The 14,205-nt window shown below is 39.0% G+C and overlaps 1 protein-coding gene across 4 annotated transcripts in view; it reads left to right on the forward strand.

Moving 5' to 3' along the window:
- The window catches only part of NAALADL2 (N-acetylated alpha-linked acidic dipeptidase like 2), a 421,429-nt gene that overhangs the window by 49,713 nt on the left and 357,511 nt on the right, over window positions 1-14,205 (forward strand). For 2 of the 4 annotated variants that reach the window (XM_039556880.1, XM_039556882.1), the window contains one exon: window positions 9,790-9,890. The exons of the other annotated variants lie outside the window; for them this stretch is intronic. The gene's annotated coding sequence lies outside the window, so the exon portion shown is untranslated. The remainder of the gene's footprint in view (window positions 1-9,789; window positions 9,891-14,205) is intronic. 4 annotated transcript variants of the gene reach the window in all.

Here is a 14,205-nt window from a genome sequence, read left to right on the forward strand (position 1 = left end):
AAGTACAAGTTAGTCACCCTGCTCAATATCCAGTACACCTTGAGTGGTGTTTGTAAAGTGTTGTGAATACCCAGGTCCATACAGTTTTGTCACACCATACTTCTTTGTCACGTCATCTATAATTAAATATTAAAAGTAGAATTTCTGATATGCATCAGGCTGGAAAAATTAGGCAAAGAAGTCATTGTCAAAGATCTGAGAAAATTACTGAGAAAGCTCATGTTAAAAGTTGGAATATTGGAAGGGTTCTCTCTTGATTTCCTAAACCCATCTCTATTTTGCTAAAACGTGCTTCTCTGGGTAGGATGTGTTCTTCTATATGTAGTGGAGTTCTGTGCCAGAATGTCTTGCTCGTGTGGCAATCCAGCCCTTGCCTTCCTTAAGTGAATTCTTGTTTCACTGTGGTGGGACTGTGCTGTGCTGGTTGGGCTCTCCGCTTTTGTTAGCGGTGTTATTCATATGATGCTTCTCTTTAAACTGAAGAACGATGGTATTTGTGAGTATTTATGCTGCTTTTTGGTGTTAAAACTGTGACCCATCACCAGGACCACCCTTTCCTTCTGACAGGGAGAGTGAGTTGTGTCCCATTCTAGAAACAGACAGAAATGGTTATGGAATGTGGTTTGAGCCACTCAGTTGCTATCAAGTAACTGGCAGCACATGCTGAAGCCAAGTGGCTGAAACAAAGAAAGTAAAAATAAAAAAAGAAAAAAAACCCAGAAAAATTATTTCTGGTGATGTGAAATTCACATCATCTCTCAGAACTTAGATCTTATCTGGCTGAGTGCTGCAGATGTACTTGTATGTACAAAATGTGCTCTATTCAGCCCTTGAATAATGAAGAACTTGCTGTAGAATGAGTTAAACTGCCCTGTGTCAAGGGAAGTTTAAAGAACTGACCTATATCAAAGTAATTAATACTAAAGCCATCAGTTTGATAGAAATCTCTCTAAATACCCTCAGAATCTACATGTGTTCTCTGAATTCACTGGTTTCCTTAAGAACAGTACTGAATATTCATTGTGAGGATGTAACAAAATGACTTTACTTGTTCCTGAGAGTCTAAATTTTAGACTAATAATAATTAGGAAAAAACCCAAACCCAACCCTCAAAAGAAACCCACCAAAACCCCCCTATTGATCTTTGATTTGAACAGAATATTTCAGACAAGAAGCATGTTACTTGACAGTTTTTAGTTACTGTATTTGTCCATCATAAAGGTTTTTGCCAACATTACTGTTACATGAAGTTTGCAAAAAAAGCTCTCTCTGCAAAGGAAAATGTTTTTCAGAAAAAGATATGTAAATCCACCCAATTCTGAGAAGGCTCAAAGGGTAAAACTGATGGTTCCTCAGTCAGTGACCATAAATTTGGCCTTTCAGTGTAACATAGCTTCCACATAAAAACAATTTGCCTTGACAGTGCCTGATTAAGTCTGTTTACATCATCAAGGAAGTTTTAATTCTCTTGTGGTGATGGTATTAAAGGCGCTTCACTCTGCTGCTCTGCAGTTCTTTGGAGGAGAACTATTTAAATTAAAGGCATAATACTCATTTTACTGCGGAGTTGCATCAAAAATACAAGTATGAAAGCACTATCATGCTGATGGAGGACTATATTGAAAAGCATCAAATAAAATTTATACTGGAGGAACTGTCAGTGAAAAGGGTAATTAATCAACATCCTTGCACATCCTATTTTTTATTTTTGTTTCTATTAGAATCCTCTGAACATGACAATAGTGTATTTTTCTGATTAATGACCAATCTGTGCATTGATCCAGCAGATTCAGTTACTGTTTGTGATTGGCTTTCTGTCTAATACAAATACTGCTATTCATTTTCTATTCAAGGACCTAAGTATTTCAGAACTTCTGAGATTTTAAGGGCTTTGGAGAGGTAAGTGGTTTTGCTATGTCTTAGTGACCAAAGAACAATTATTAAAAAAAAAAAGGGGGGGGGGGGGGAATCCAAGATTCCAAAAAAAAAAAAAAAAAAAGCATAAGACATACATACGTTTTTTATCTCACATAAATATATACTCTGTACATATTGATAAATATACTACAAATACTTACATATTTTTATATACATTAATAAATGCACACAATCTCTTCACAGCAGTTGGGCACTATTATGTGCACCACAGTATGTAAAGGTTATCTCTGACTCTGTCATTTATTTTATTCTTGATATGAGTTTGACACTTGAGCATCATAAAACACACACTTTTTAGAGTGCAGGATTCATTCGTAGATTGTGCAGTTTGCCTCACCACCCTCTTCCTTTCTTATTCCAAAACTGGTAATACCAATTTCTCAAGATTTTCATTTGAGTTTCTGACTTGTTCAGCATCAATAAATTGATCAATAAATGACATAAGTTGTATGTCAAAAGAAAAGATTCTCATGAACACCCTGGAGTGTTTAAGCTGATGGGACTCTGGCAGGGATGGTAATTGCAGTGGGAGTGATAGGCACTGTTCTCTTCTGACCCCTCGCTGTGGTTTCTGTAAAAGACAGGACATGCTGTATGAGATTTTTCTCCCACAAATTTATTTTTTAGCATTTATGAAGCTATCTAGTCATCTTTTTGAACTATTGTGAATGTCAGTCCACTGCTAGGCTGTCATTCAAAAATAAAGATCACAAAAAAATCAGTTATTAAACCTATCAGGGTGCAAATCTGCAGGCAGATGAATGGTGCAGGTGCACCTGATTGTTCCTGTTCTCTGGACCTCTTTATCCAAAGTCTCGGTGTTGCACTTTGAGCTGGGCTGCAGCAAGCTCATGGAAACTGTGCTGCTGACTCCAGTCAGTTAGTGATTACAGTCTCACGTAGGAAACCTTTTTCTTTTAGTGCTGATGTCTTGAGTGGGCTTCTAACATTCCTGATTCTCGGCAGGGTTATTAGACCAGAAGGTTGACTTCTACTCCCATAAACAACTCAGTGTATACATTTTTTTTTTTTAAAATTTGAGGTCTCCATATCTCATTTCATAGGAAACTAATGGAATGTAATCCATTACCACCTATAGTTGGTTTTTTTTTTTGCCAGTTTCCTGTTTTAATTATCTTTTCTGTTTTAATTTTCACATTAGCCTTCTCTTTGATGTAATAATTGAGTCTTGTTCAGAATAAAAGGAAAAAAAACCTTCACTGAAGAATATGTTTCAGAGATTTAAAAAGAAGTAATTTGTAAAATTGCATTATTTAATAAAACTCTGGATGATTTCTCGTACGGGTTTTGGCTCTTTAACACAGTGCTATTCATAAAGATAGCTGTCAAAGAGGTGACAATGCCTGGAAGATTTTATAGTATGAAGGGTCAAAACTGGCCTGTCCTTACAGAAGGACAGATCTGTTCTAGCTGCAATACTGATCATACTGGAGTCCAATAACTCATCTCCTTGAATGCAGTTCATTTTCATTAATGACCTGCAATCAGCCTGAACATAACTCCTTAGTGCCTGATTAGTAGAACATTTAAACTTAACAGAACATGGCATTAAGCATCTTCTGCAGAGGGGCACAGGTGGCCCATAGATTTTTGGATGAGGATGACTGTGAAAATTTCAAAGCAGACAAGGGGATGTTCTTGGTGAGCATCATCACCTGTGCTTGTGCAAAATGTGATCAGTCCAGGAGGGCGGCACAGGAGAGGATCAAAACTGTTCATACCCCAGGTAATGAGGAAGTAATTTGTTTAATTTAAATGTAGTAACCATTGCAAGTCATCAGAGGGTGACATCAGGGTGCCAAAAGCCACCGGTGGTTGGTTGGGTTATTTTCTAATTCTAATTTTCTATTATAAAATAACTCAATATCAGACTTTATGTCAACTTTATGCTCCTTGGTTTGTAGGTGTGACGTGAATATAGCAACCCCCTGCAAGGGCTTTGGTGGGGGGGAGGGGTTGGACTGGATGATGTCCAGAGGTCCTGTCCGACCTTAATGAATCTACCATTCATACCTGTAAAAAAAACCTGCATACAGGGAGGCACAAGTGGTTTTGGTGTTTTTTGTTTTGTTTATTTGTTTGGTTTTGGGTTTGTTTGTTTGTGGTTTGTTTGGTTTTGCTTTTGTTTAATAATTAGGTGAAGGAAATTATGTTTTCTTTCTCTAGAAGTCCTCGTGTAACAACCCTTGTGGTTAAATAAAGCGTAATTGGACTATGGATCCATAGGTAGCAGTAATCATTGTAACTGTTAGCCTGAGGAAGATGCATTTAGCCTTATGAGTGTGTTATTAATAGGGCAACATTATTTTGGGTTGTTGGGAAAATCAGTATTGAAATACAGTTGCCCTGAACATTAATATCATTAGAACAAAGTAATGCTTTCTGGTTGGTAGTGGAAGATGATCTATGACAAAGGAAAACTCACGGCTTGCAGAGAAGAGAGTGCTGTAGGGTACAGTGTGCCTCTGCTGAAAGGCTGGGCAGTGGGAATGAAAAAATAACCTGGGAATAATTGACTGCTGTATCCAAGGATACAGGAGTAGGGAAAGGGACAATGAAAAAGACATTTTGCAATGACATTCTGACACTGATTTTCATAAATCTCCAGTTGTAGGTTAATGAAACGTTTTATTTTGCACTCTGGGAGTGGTGCTCTGTGTGCTCTGGCAGCCCATTGGATGTTTATTGTGGTTGGTGGTAAGGGAATGCTGAGAGCTCAGGATTTAGCAAGGGAAGTGTTGGGTACCACACAAGGGACAGTGTTGATTCTGGTGCTGCTTTAGAGTTTTAGAGTAGCATCAATTTACTGTCTCACTGGGCTGAATCTTCCTGGTGTTAGACTAATGCAAATTGTAACTGCTTGATGGATAGATGGAACCAGAAATATCTCCCAAGTCTCCATTCTGCCACTTGAAAACTTAAGGTGTAAAAATTTATGGCTGACTCACCCAACTTGTGCCATCATGGGGCATTCAATTATGGATCTATGAGGCTGGCTTGATATTTTTCATTTTCTAAACTTCTGTGCAGTTATTCATTCCAGGACAGATTCAAAGTGTAGTGTTCTGGAAATCGTGTGTCCCTTCTCTCTTAAACTGTTGAACTGCTGCTAAGAAGCCTCAAGGGGAATAAAAAAATAACTGAGCTGAATCAGATCACCCAGGCTGTGTTACCTGCTGCCACCTGCTCACAGGATGATGAGAACTTTGGGTAATGCCTGCTGATTTAATGGTGATGATTTTCTGTGTGGTCATTGAAACAACTGCTAAGTTTTGTGTTCCAGTACTTCCACGTTTTCTGCATGTATTAAAGTTACTTGAATTCAACAACACATTATTCTAGCCTGGAAGTAGTTCAGTGGTCGCTTGGCCTTACTCTGCTTCTTGCCTGGGCTTGTGCAATCCAGATGTGCTTGGTTGGGCAGTGGGGGACAGGACCAGCACTGAAAGGAAATGGAGCCATTGGGGTCAGCAGGACTGAGTGCTGACTGGTGCTTTCTAGTCTAAGTAGGTTAAAACTCTTGGTAGGTTGAATATTATGTCTTTCTTGAACCCCACATGTTATTTCTGAGGGTTTAAGATTCTTTTTATGTAATAGGGCATAAAACACCTTCCTTTTCTTCCTGCTGGTGCTGCTCAAACGGTAACTTGTTGCTAGGATAGATAATGACTATCCTTGGTGCTCTTTTTACTCAGGGAAGGAAACAGCTGAGACACTGCTAGGTTTGCTTTGGCCACCCAGGAAAACCAAGCAAAGTCTTGAGGGAGAAAACCAATTGGTCACTGGCAGGAGGCAGTGTCTGAGGACTTCCCCAAGTTTAAACCAAAGCCACTGTTGCTGTGTTGAGAAGACCTGCTCCAGGGCAGAGGGTGCAGAGATGGTGTCAGAGCACTTGTTCAGCATCTGGCAGGCAGATGTGTGATCCAGGTGGGAAAAGCTATAACTGCTCTTTGACGTGGCACAGGAGTTACTTCCCCACTTGCTACATAGAACTGAGTCTTAGTTTGTATTTTAATTGATGCAGTATCCTCTGAAACATTTAGAAAGTGCACTGCATGGTGATGCTGGTCAGTCTGCAGGTGTGATGTTCACAGAGGTTTACCTGAAGCCTCCTTTATTCAGTGTCCCATCTGTATGTATCTCTCAGTATTTTGCAGAGAGGGCTTGCAGTTAGAAAGCCTGCTCTAGGCTGGGAATTCCCTAACCTTGGACCTAGTTGCCACTCCTGGGGATAGGACTTCTGTTCTACAGTGGCAGGGATAGCAGCTCAGGGCTCTGTGCTACATCTGGCAAGTTTTTTGGGAGGAGTGCAAGTCCTCAGCACAGCTTCCTGCCTACACACAGGCTGGTGCATGGGGCTGCCGGGTTGTGCTTGGCCATGGACAGGTCCTGGAGAGTCATTCCAGACTCCCATTTTTCTCACATACTGCTAAATAATGGTTTGTGTGTCACCAGATGCGTGAGGAACCTCACAGGGGTTGGTGGTGAGGGTTGTGAGCTTTCTAGGTACTCTAATGCAGGCATATTATTTTCTAGCTAAAACTTGGTTATTTTTTCCTTAAATGTCTCTGGTATTAGGTAATACTGGCGTAAGGTGGTGTAGATAAAGTCTCTCTAAATCTGTCTCTAATCTTGTCTAAAACCATATGCTTGGCAGCTTAAGAGCCATAAGTAGAGGATGCAAATGTGAAACATCAGGGATGTTTATGTGGAGCGCTAAGGCATGATTCATACTGAAATAATTTTATGTTGTGTATTTCTAGCTAAATATTAGCAGAATTCATATGACTACCAGAACTTGATAATGTGTGAAAACTGTGACAAAACCACTTGAGATGCACTTAGGTTATATTTCAGGAAAAAAGTTAGAGAAGACTCATACATCACTGTAAGAAATAAAATGCATAGTGCTTCAGTAAATGTATTTTAAGTATGCAAAAAGAATAAGAAAAAGCAAATAAACCTATTAGAAGTAGTTGAAAAAGTGTTTTGTAGGTGTTTGTTGTGTGAATATTCTTTGTTTAAAATCATCTACGTTCATTTCCTCATATTGTCCCTTCATTTTTGCCCTTTCAGAAGCTTTCTTCTAGAACGGTCTAGAAAGTTTTCATGCAAGGCATTTCTCTTTCCTTGAAAGCCAAGCACTTGCCATTCTTTCCCTTAAGGAGTTTTTTGTTCAGTTGTAATATAACTTACAGCAGCGTTGGAGCACTGTTAATGGCAGGGAAAACAAGCACAAGGCAGGTACTGGGGAAGCCATCTATGGCAGGCAGGTCTCCATTCCTGCAAAATTAATGGGTTTCGCTTCAGTCATGGCTTAATTAATATGCAGATTATTTATACTGCTACCAGAGGAAATGGGCGTTGTGCAGACAGTCACCAGTTACTCCGTTTTTTCCCTTTTTAAATCCAGTTTCATGTCCCTCCTTGATCCATGCTACCTTGTATTCTTCTAAAAAATATACTACATATATAATACATGTATGTATAAATAAATGTAAATACATGTTAGTTAACAGAAGCCAAATTGTGTGCTTACCTTGCTTGGCGAGTGGTGCTTTGGGGTTCTTTATAGTGGGTGTACAAAGCAAGGCTGGCACTGCTTCCCTCGGTGTGAGGATTTGGCTGCACTGGTGCTGTGCTTTATGTCACTTGAAAGTGATATGGACTAATTATTTCTATGGATTGTTTTCCACATGGTAAAATAATGTCAGTACCGTTCCCAAATAGCAACAAATTTGGTAATTTAAAAAAAAGGAGGGAGAGTGACATATTGGGAGAGAGGGAAAGTCAAGTAGGGCAATATATGGTGTGTCAAACAACTATGTAATTAGAGGAATGGAAAGACAAAAAATATTTGAAATAAATTTATTTCTATTTATCTGATATCTGAAAATCAGAAACTGATGAAAAGCTTCTCTTACTTTGTAAAAGGAAGAGTGAGTTGCATCAGCTGTCTCTATCTCCTGTGTTATTTTTCCCAGGTTGTCATTCCTACTAATATTTCCTGTCAATGCTTTCCCAGCTCTCTTAAATCTCGTTTTTTGCAGACTTGTTTGAAGCCGAGAGGTAGATTAAGGTCCTTGTCCCAGAGGTTTACTTCTGGCTGCTTCTGCTGGAGGGTAGAGGTTAGAGATGGAGCCTGCTTCGTGTATTTGTAGTTTTTCTTTGAGATGGTTAGTGCTTGAGTTCACTGAAAGCATGAATCCCAAACTTCCTTTAAAATAAAGCCAGGGGTAAGTGGAGGTTGCTGATTTAAGGCTGTTTTTGTTCTATAGCTGGTGGAAACCTGAAAGACCTGATGTTTCTTACATGAATGTCCACTTTCTTTTACATGTAAGCTTTCTAGACAAGCAGCAGATTATGAAAACATACATTTTAAAAAGTGGTGAAATGGTTTCAAGTGGCTCCTAAAGTGTTTCTTTTTTAGAGATGAACTATCTTTATATGTTTATCAAGTCTTTCACAAGTGGAGAGGGATGCTTGATTCTTTGGGCTTTTTCTCTGCAAAAGAGCTAAGCAAGCTTTTATTCAAATGCAAAGATTGATATTGAAATCAATTTAAAGATAAAATGCAGAAGTATCTGACATGCTAGCTAAATTTTTTAGGACTGTGTGCCACTCTTAAAAGTGCTACAGAGATACACACATAAATAGGAGAAGAAAGTGGTAAAGGAATGGGGAATATAAACCTTCAGGCTTTCTTATTAGCTGAAGTTGAAAAATAGAAGTCCCAGTTTTTTGTCCTTTTTCTTCAGATTTTTATTTTCCCCCCTAAAACCAGAATTTCTACACAAGAATCCATACTCAGCAGCTGAAAGACAGCAGGTTGGGGAGCTAGCACTCTCAAAGCAAACAAATCCTTTCCTATCACACACTCTTGTGATGTCTTAAAAATAAAGAAAAAAATCTCATTTTTTGAGCCTTCATGTGATAATCTACAGTGTAGTAAATGTAAAGGTTTACCTGGTTTGTGTTCTGTGGTTTGTTTTTTTTTTTTTTTTCTTCTGAGTGCCCAGTACTTCCCAGTTTATGAATTCAGCACGAGTTTTTCAAAGCAGTGTAAGTAGAAACAGAACTTTAAGAGGCTTTACAAGTGCACCCAGTATTTGCTTTACAGATGGACAAAGAAGAATTTGCTACATTGACGAATGCATCTCGGATTTCCTGAGTTAGCTGTAAAGATGTGTATAGCGTGACTCGGACTAAAGATGTTCTAGCAAGTTGGACTGACTGGTGTGAATGTTTTGTGTGATGGCTCCACTAAGTTCAGCATCTTTGCATTATTTATAGCCATCTGCTTGATGTGTTGAAGGCTCTGGCTCAATTAGATTACCTTTTAGCAGGAACAGCTCTCAGGAACAGTGCAAACAGGCATGTGTCTGGCTGCTGCAGAATAAATAAGAGAGTAGATAAAGTCAGCAGTGTCTTCCTGCAGGGCTCTTTTACTGCTTTACTTATGGAATAAAAAGGACACAAAATGAAAATATTTCAGGACAAAATATGTGATGACCTTTGCCCCTGCAGTGTGAAAAGTGGGTGTTAAGGAATGGAATTACCCATGTATTTACGATGGATTACAAAAAATGCCCAAAACCAATCCACATACCAATGAGTTATAAATGCCTCTCAGATGCTGAATTTCCAAAAATCTACATTTTCGTTTTGTAGGATGGAGTTATTTATAAACTTAATTGGAGTGAGATGTGGAAGTGACATTTTAAACAAGGTATTTAGAAAGACCAGCCAAGAGTGATGGAAACCACAACATACTGTGGTGCTGTGGCCACAGGCAAGTCCTTCAGTCCTATTTCAATCTGTTTCTAACAGGAGCACTGGGCCAACAGCATTCCTCTTCTGCATGATCTGGTTTGGAGAAGAAATTTGCTCTCAAATGAGTCACTTCACTGTGGGAATATGGGACAAGTGAAGTAAGTTGCATTGACTCCCTCTTTTCCTTTCTCCACCAACAATTAAGAACATCTCTGATGCTTGTAGAGAACTGTAAGCTGTACTCAAGAGAGTGCAGCCCCAGAATTTCCCTGTGTGCCAAGTAATCAGAGTGAGATTGAGAGGCAAAATAGTCTTTGACCTTTTTCTGCTTTTCATAGCAGGGGTGAAAGTGAAAAGATGAGCAAGATCTTCTGGAGGTCAGCAGTGGAGTTAAGATCAAGGAGTGCTCAAGCATTCATTCATCTGTGCTGAATAAACCCTATCAGTAATGCAAAATAAGAATGTTAATTAAGAAATGTGAATGGGTGGTGACGGTGCTGGTATGGAAGAGAAATGCTGAGGGAGTAGGCTTGTAAGCTTTTGATTGTGTTCCCACCAAAAACCTGCACCTGGGTGTAGGAATGCCTGTGTCAGTCATTCCTGAGAGCCAGCACCTCAAGGGTGATGTGAAAACATTGAGTTCCACAGTCAGTCAGGAACATGTCTCTGGGAAAACTGTGGAAACTTAGGTTTGTAAGTTGCACTATACTGACCTTATGCACAGTATAGTCCTAATTTTTTAATTTTTTTTTTATCTCTTGAATTTAACTTTTATTAACTGCTCAAGAAATTGTATGCTAAGAGTCAGCATTTTTAACGTTGGCACAATGGAGCAGTTTCAGTAGTTTGGAGCTTTTTTGCATGTTGATTAGTGTTTGTTTATGGGGGAAAATACTAGAAGGATGTGGAATTCTGCCTCCACAGAGGTGAAGAGAAGCTGTCCACTCTAAGGACCATGGCTAACTGGAGCACACACATCAGTTACACTCTTAGTTGTAATTGTGTAATTTGGGTTTTAGCATCTGCCTCTTTCTTAATTGGACAGATTGCAACCAATACAAATTATTATGACAATGACAGTAATTACAGATTGATAAATTAGAGGAACAAAGATGCTGCAAATAATTTGTTCTCTCCCCTAAATCATCTCGGTCTGCAGTTGTATGGAAACGCTGCCATTTCTTCATCCTCTGGAAGTTGTTTTTCACTTTCAAGCTGCTTCTCAATATTCTGAAATCAGCCTGTTATTATCTTAGCATGACATTTGGCCTGCAGTTCCCAGCTAGGGATGGAAAAGGCTATCATTGGGCCTCTCTGCACAAAATAGCTGGGCAGAACATTTCTGTACACAGGGGCTGTTATTCTCACCTTTTGAAGAGCAATTTCTTTGATGACTTGGAGAATATTTGACCTTCAAAGTAAAAGCTGCAGGCAGTACAATTTGCCTTTGTAGTAGTTGTGTAGAGAGGGTTGGATTTTGTGTGTATGTCTTCCTTGTTAGTTTTGAGAATAATCTCTTCACTTTTGTGTAAATTGCAGTGATCTTTGTTGAACTGGTTAGTCCCATTCAGACTTAGAACTGAGTTACCAATAGTGGAGAACAGGTAATATTTAAGAAAACATCCTTTCTTGAAAAGCTCATGGAAATCTTAAAAACCTCTTCAGCTATAGATGAGAAAATCAGGTTTCCTGTATTTTCTGTGTAAGGTGTACAGTGATTTTCTTTTTCCCCGGCAGAAAACCCTCTCTTGTTGTGCCTTCAAGCTAAAGGAAAAGAGGATGTGATGTGTGGATGGAAAACCTGTCTCCAAAGTACCTGTACCCCAAACAACTGCAGGTCTTGCACACTTGCCAACTAGCAAAAACATGTAACCTTTCCTTAATTTGAGGATGACATGGGATGCTGCTCCGTAGAGAGGTCAGAGCAGATCCTCAGCTCTTTTAGAACTCTTCATATTTATTTTATCTCCTATCAGAGGCACTTCAAGAATTACTTCAAGGGAATATATATATATTTAAATAACACAACATTATTCTTAAATTTAATCTGGAACTCGTGCTTCTAACTTCTTGATGAAATTTCAAAAAAATTTGCACTGATTTTTAAAACCTTGGATGTGTTCTTGAATACTGTAGCACAAGTAAACATTGCCAGCAATTGAAGATCCCACAGTTAGCAAAGAAAGAATTGTTTTCCTATTGAAAAGATTTTTGCACTAACATTTAATGATTTTGCTGAAAGAATAAATGTTTAAACTTTGCTCTGTCCACTGTTCTGCCAACTGTGGAGATTATCGATGTGTTCTCTACTTTTGTCCAGAAAATCCAATACATGGGACTGACCAAATTCAAGTGTTGCAGGTGCACACCAAGGGGCAGGATCTGATTACATATTGAAGTAATAGCTGGTTTCTTACTTGAGACCATAGTATTTTCTAAAAAGAGCTATTTCTATTGAGGCATGAGAGTGTTGATTAAAAAAAGTTAAGGCAGAAAGTCCATGCTAAACAGTGATTGGTTATTGTGAAACACTTGTCTGTATTAATATCTGCTGTGTTGCAGTAGGTGTTAATATCTTAAATTTAATACTAAGGTTTAAATTTCAAATTTAATCAAAATATTATGGTTTATCTTGGGATTGCCTTTTCTGTCTGAATACTGTGTACTAACAAATAATAAAGTTTGGTTAGTGATTTTTTTTTTTCCAAAATCAGTGACGTTTTGTCTAGATTTGTATCAGAATAAGTAAAAAGATTTTCCCCTCCGTTGCAGTAGATTGGTCTCTTTCATTCATCATAATGTAATTTTTCCACCTTTCCCTTTATGTTTTACCAGTTGGCTGTATTTGTAGGAGACTTGGGCAAGAGGCTCAAAGCTGCATTTTATTGGAGCATGTGTCTGGCTTCTTGTGACACTGGGATACATCTGTGGACAAGGTTGAATTAGTTATGTGTATTATTTGTATTGGTTTATGGAGCACTGCTGCACTCTGTGGACAAACAGTGCATAATCCGGTGTGTGTTAATGCACTGTGGGTTTTGATGTGCTCTTCTAATACTTAATGCAGAAAACCCTTCAGCTTTGCTCTTCGTTCTGGGAATAAATGGGTCAAACTAATCAAAAGGTTAGAAGAGCTGACCTTTGTAGCAGCTGGGCAACAAATTCCTGAAAAGCATTGCTGGTTTTACCCAGTCCCTCCTGAATCGTTTTCATGAATTATTTTTATTTCCAGTAGATTATGTATAACCAGAGGACCACAAGCACTTGTTAAAAGAGTGCTGGGATCATTCCCCTCTGCTCACATATGGACTTGATGAGAGCCCAATATTCCAAAGTACTGTATGTGCTCCTCTCTTTGGATGGGGGAGGATGCTTGTTAACTTCTATAAGATTAGGGACTGTAAGAGCAGGTAACCACACACAGTTGTTTACTGCTAAATAAAAACACATGTAAATTCTTCCCTGGTACAGAAAAATCCATATTCATGTGGCCTTGTCTTTGAAAATGACACTTTGCAGAAGATTAGGAAGGGATTGTGCAGGGGGGGGTCTCCATGCTATAAACTCATCTTAAAAATCTGAGAAATAGTGTCTTTCACAGGCACTAAGTTAGCAGGTGAATTTGTGACTGCCAGAGTGGAGGAGAAAGAAGATGAACTTCTGAGAAAAGAAAACTGTTTATTTATTTAGGACTATTTGAGTTGTTTCCAGAATCATAGAATCTTCTGAGTTGGAAGGGACCCTCAGTGACCACAGAGTCCAGCTCCTGGCCCTGCACAGGACACCCCATGTGCCTGAGAGCATTGGCCCAAATGCTTCTTGAGCTCTGTCAGGTGTGGTGCTGTGACCACTTCCCTGGGGAGCCTGTTCCAGTGCCAGTCACCCTCTGGGGGAAGAACCTTTTCCTAATATCCAGCCTAAACCTTCCCTGGCTCAGCTCCAGGCCATTCCCTTGGGTCCTGTCACTGATGCCCAGAGAGCAGAGATCAGTGTCTGCCCCTCTGCTTCCCCTTGTGAGGAAGCTGCAGACTGTGTTTAGTTGGAGAGGACACAGTTCACAAGTAAGACAATACTAAAATTTCTTGGAGATTACTTGCTTAGAATAATTCTTGAAGCTTTTGTTCTGCGGTGTCTTTTTTTTTGGGCAAGACATCATTTAATTTGTAAAACACTAGGATGGTATTTATAGAGTAAAGTCTCTTAACCTGAAGTCTGGTGATGTATTGGTATTTAAAGCAGTGATAATGCTGTTAGTGAGGAGCTTTAATTGCATGATTATAGACCAACAAAATTAGAAACAGCAACATGCAGTCATGATAACCCAGTGATATGCTAAATTTATAGATAAGACTTCCTCTCTCTGCATTCCTATACTGTCAATATACAAAAATGTTCCTAAAAGCATGTACTTCAGGGAATTTGGTGCTTGCTCCTGCACAGCACTTTGCCAGCCAGTTTGGTGACGGGCTGTAT

This window comes from Corvus cornix, chromosome 9 (assembly GCF_000738735.6).
Source record: "Corvus cornix cornix isolate S_Up_H32 chromosome 9, ASM73873v5, whole genome shotgun sequence".
Lineage (NCBI taxonomy): Eukaryota > Metazoa > Chordata > Aves > Passeriformes > Corvidae > Corvus > Corvus cornix.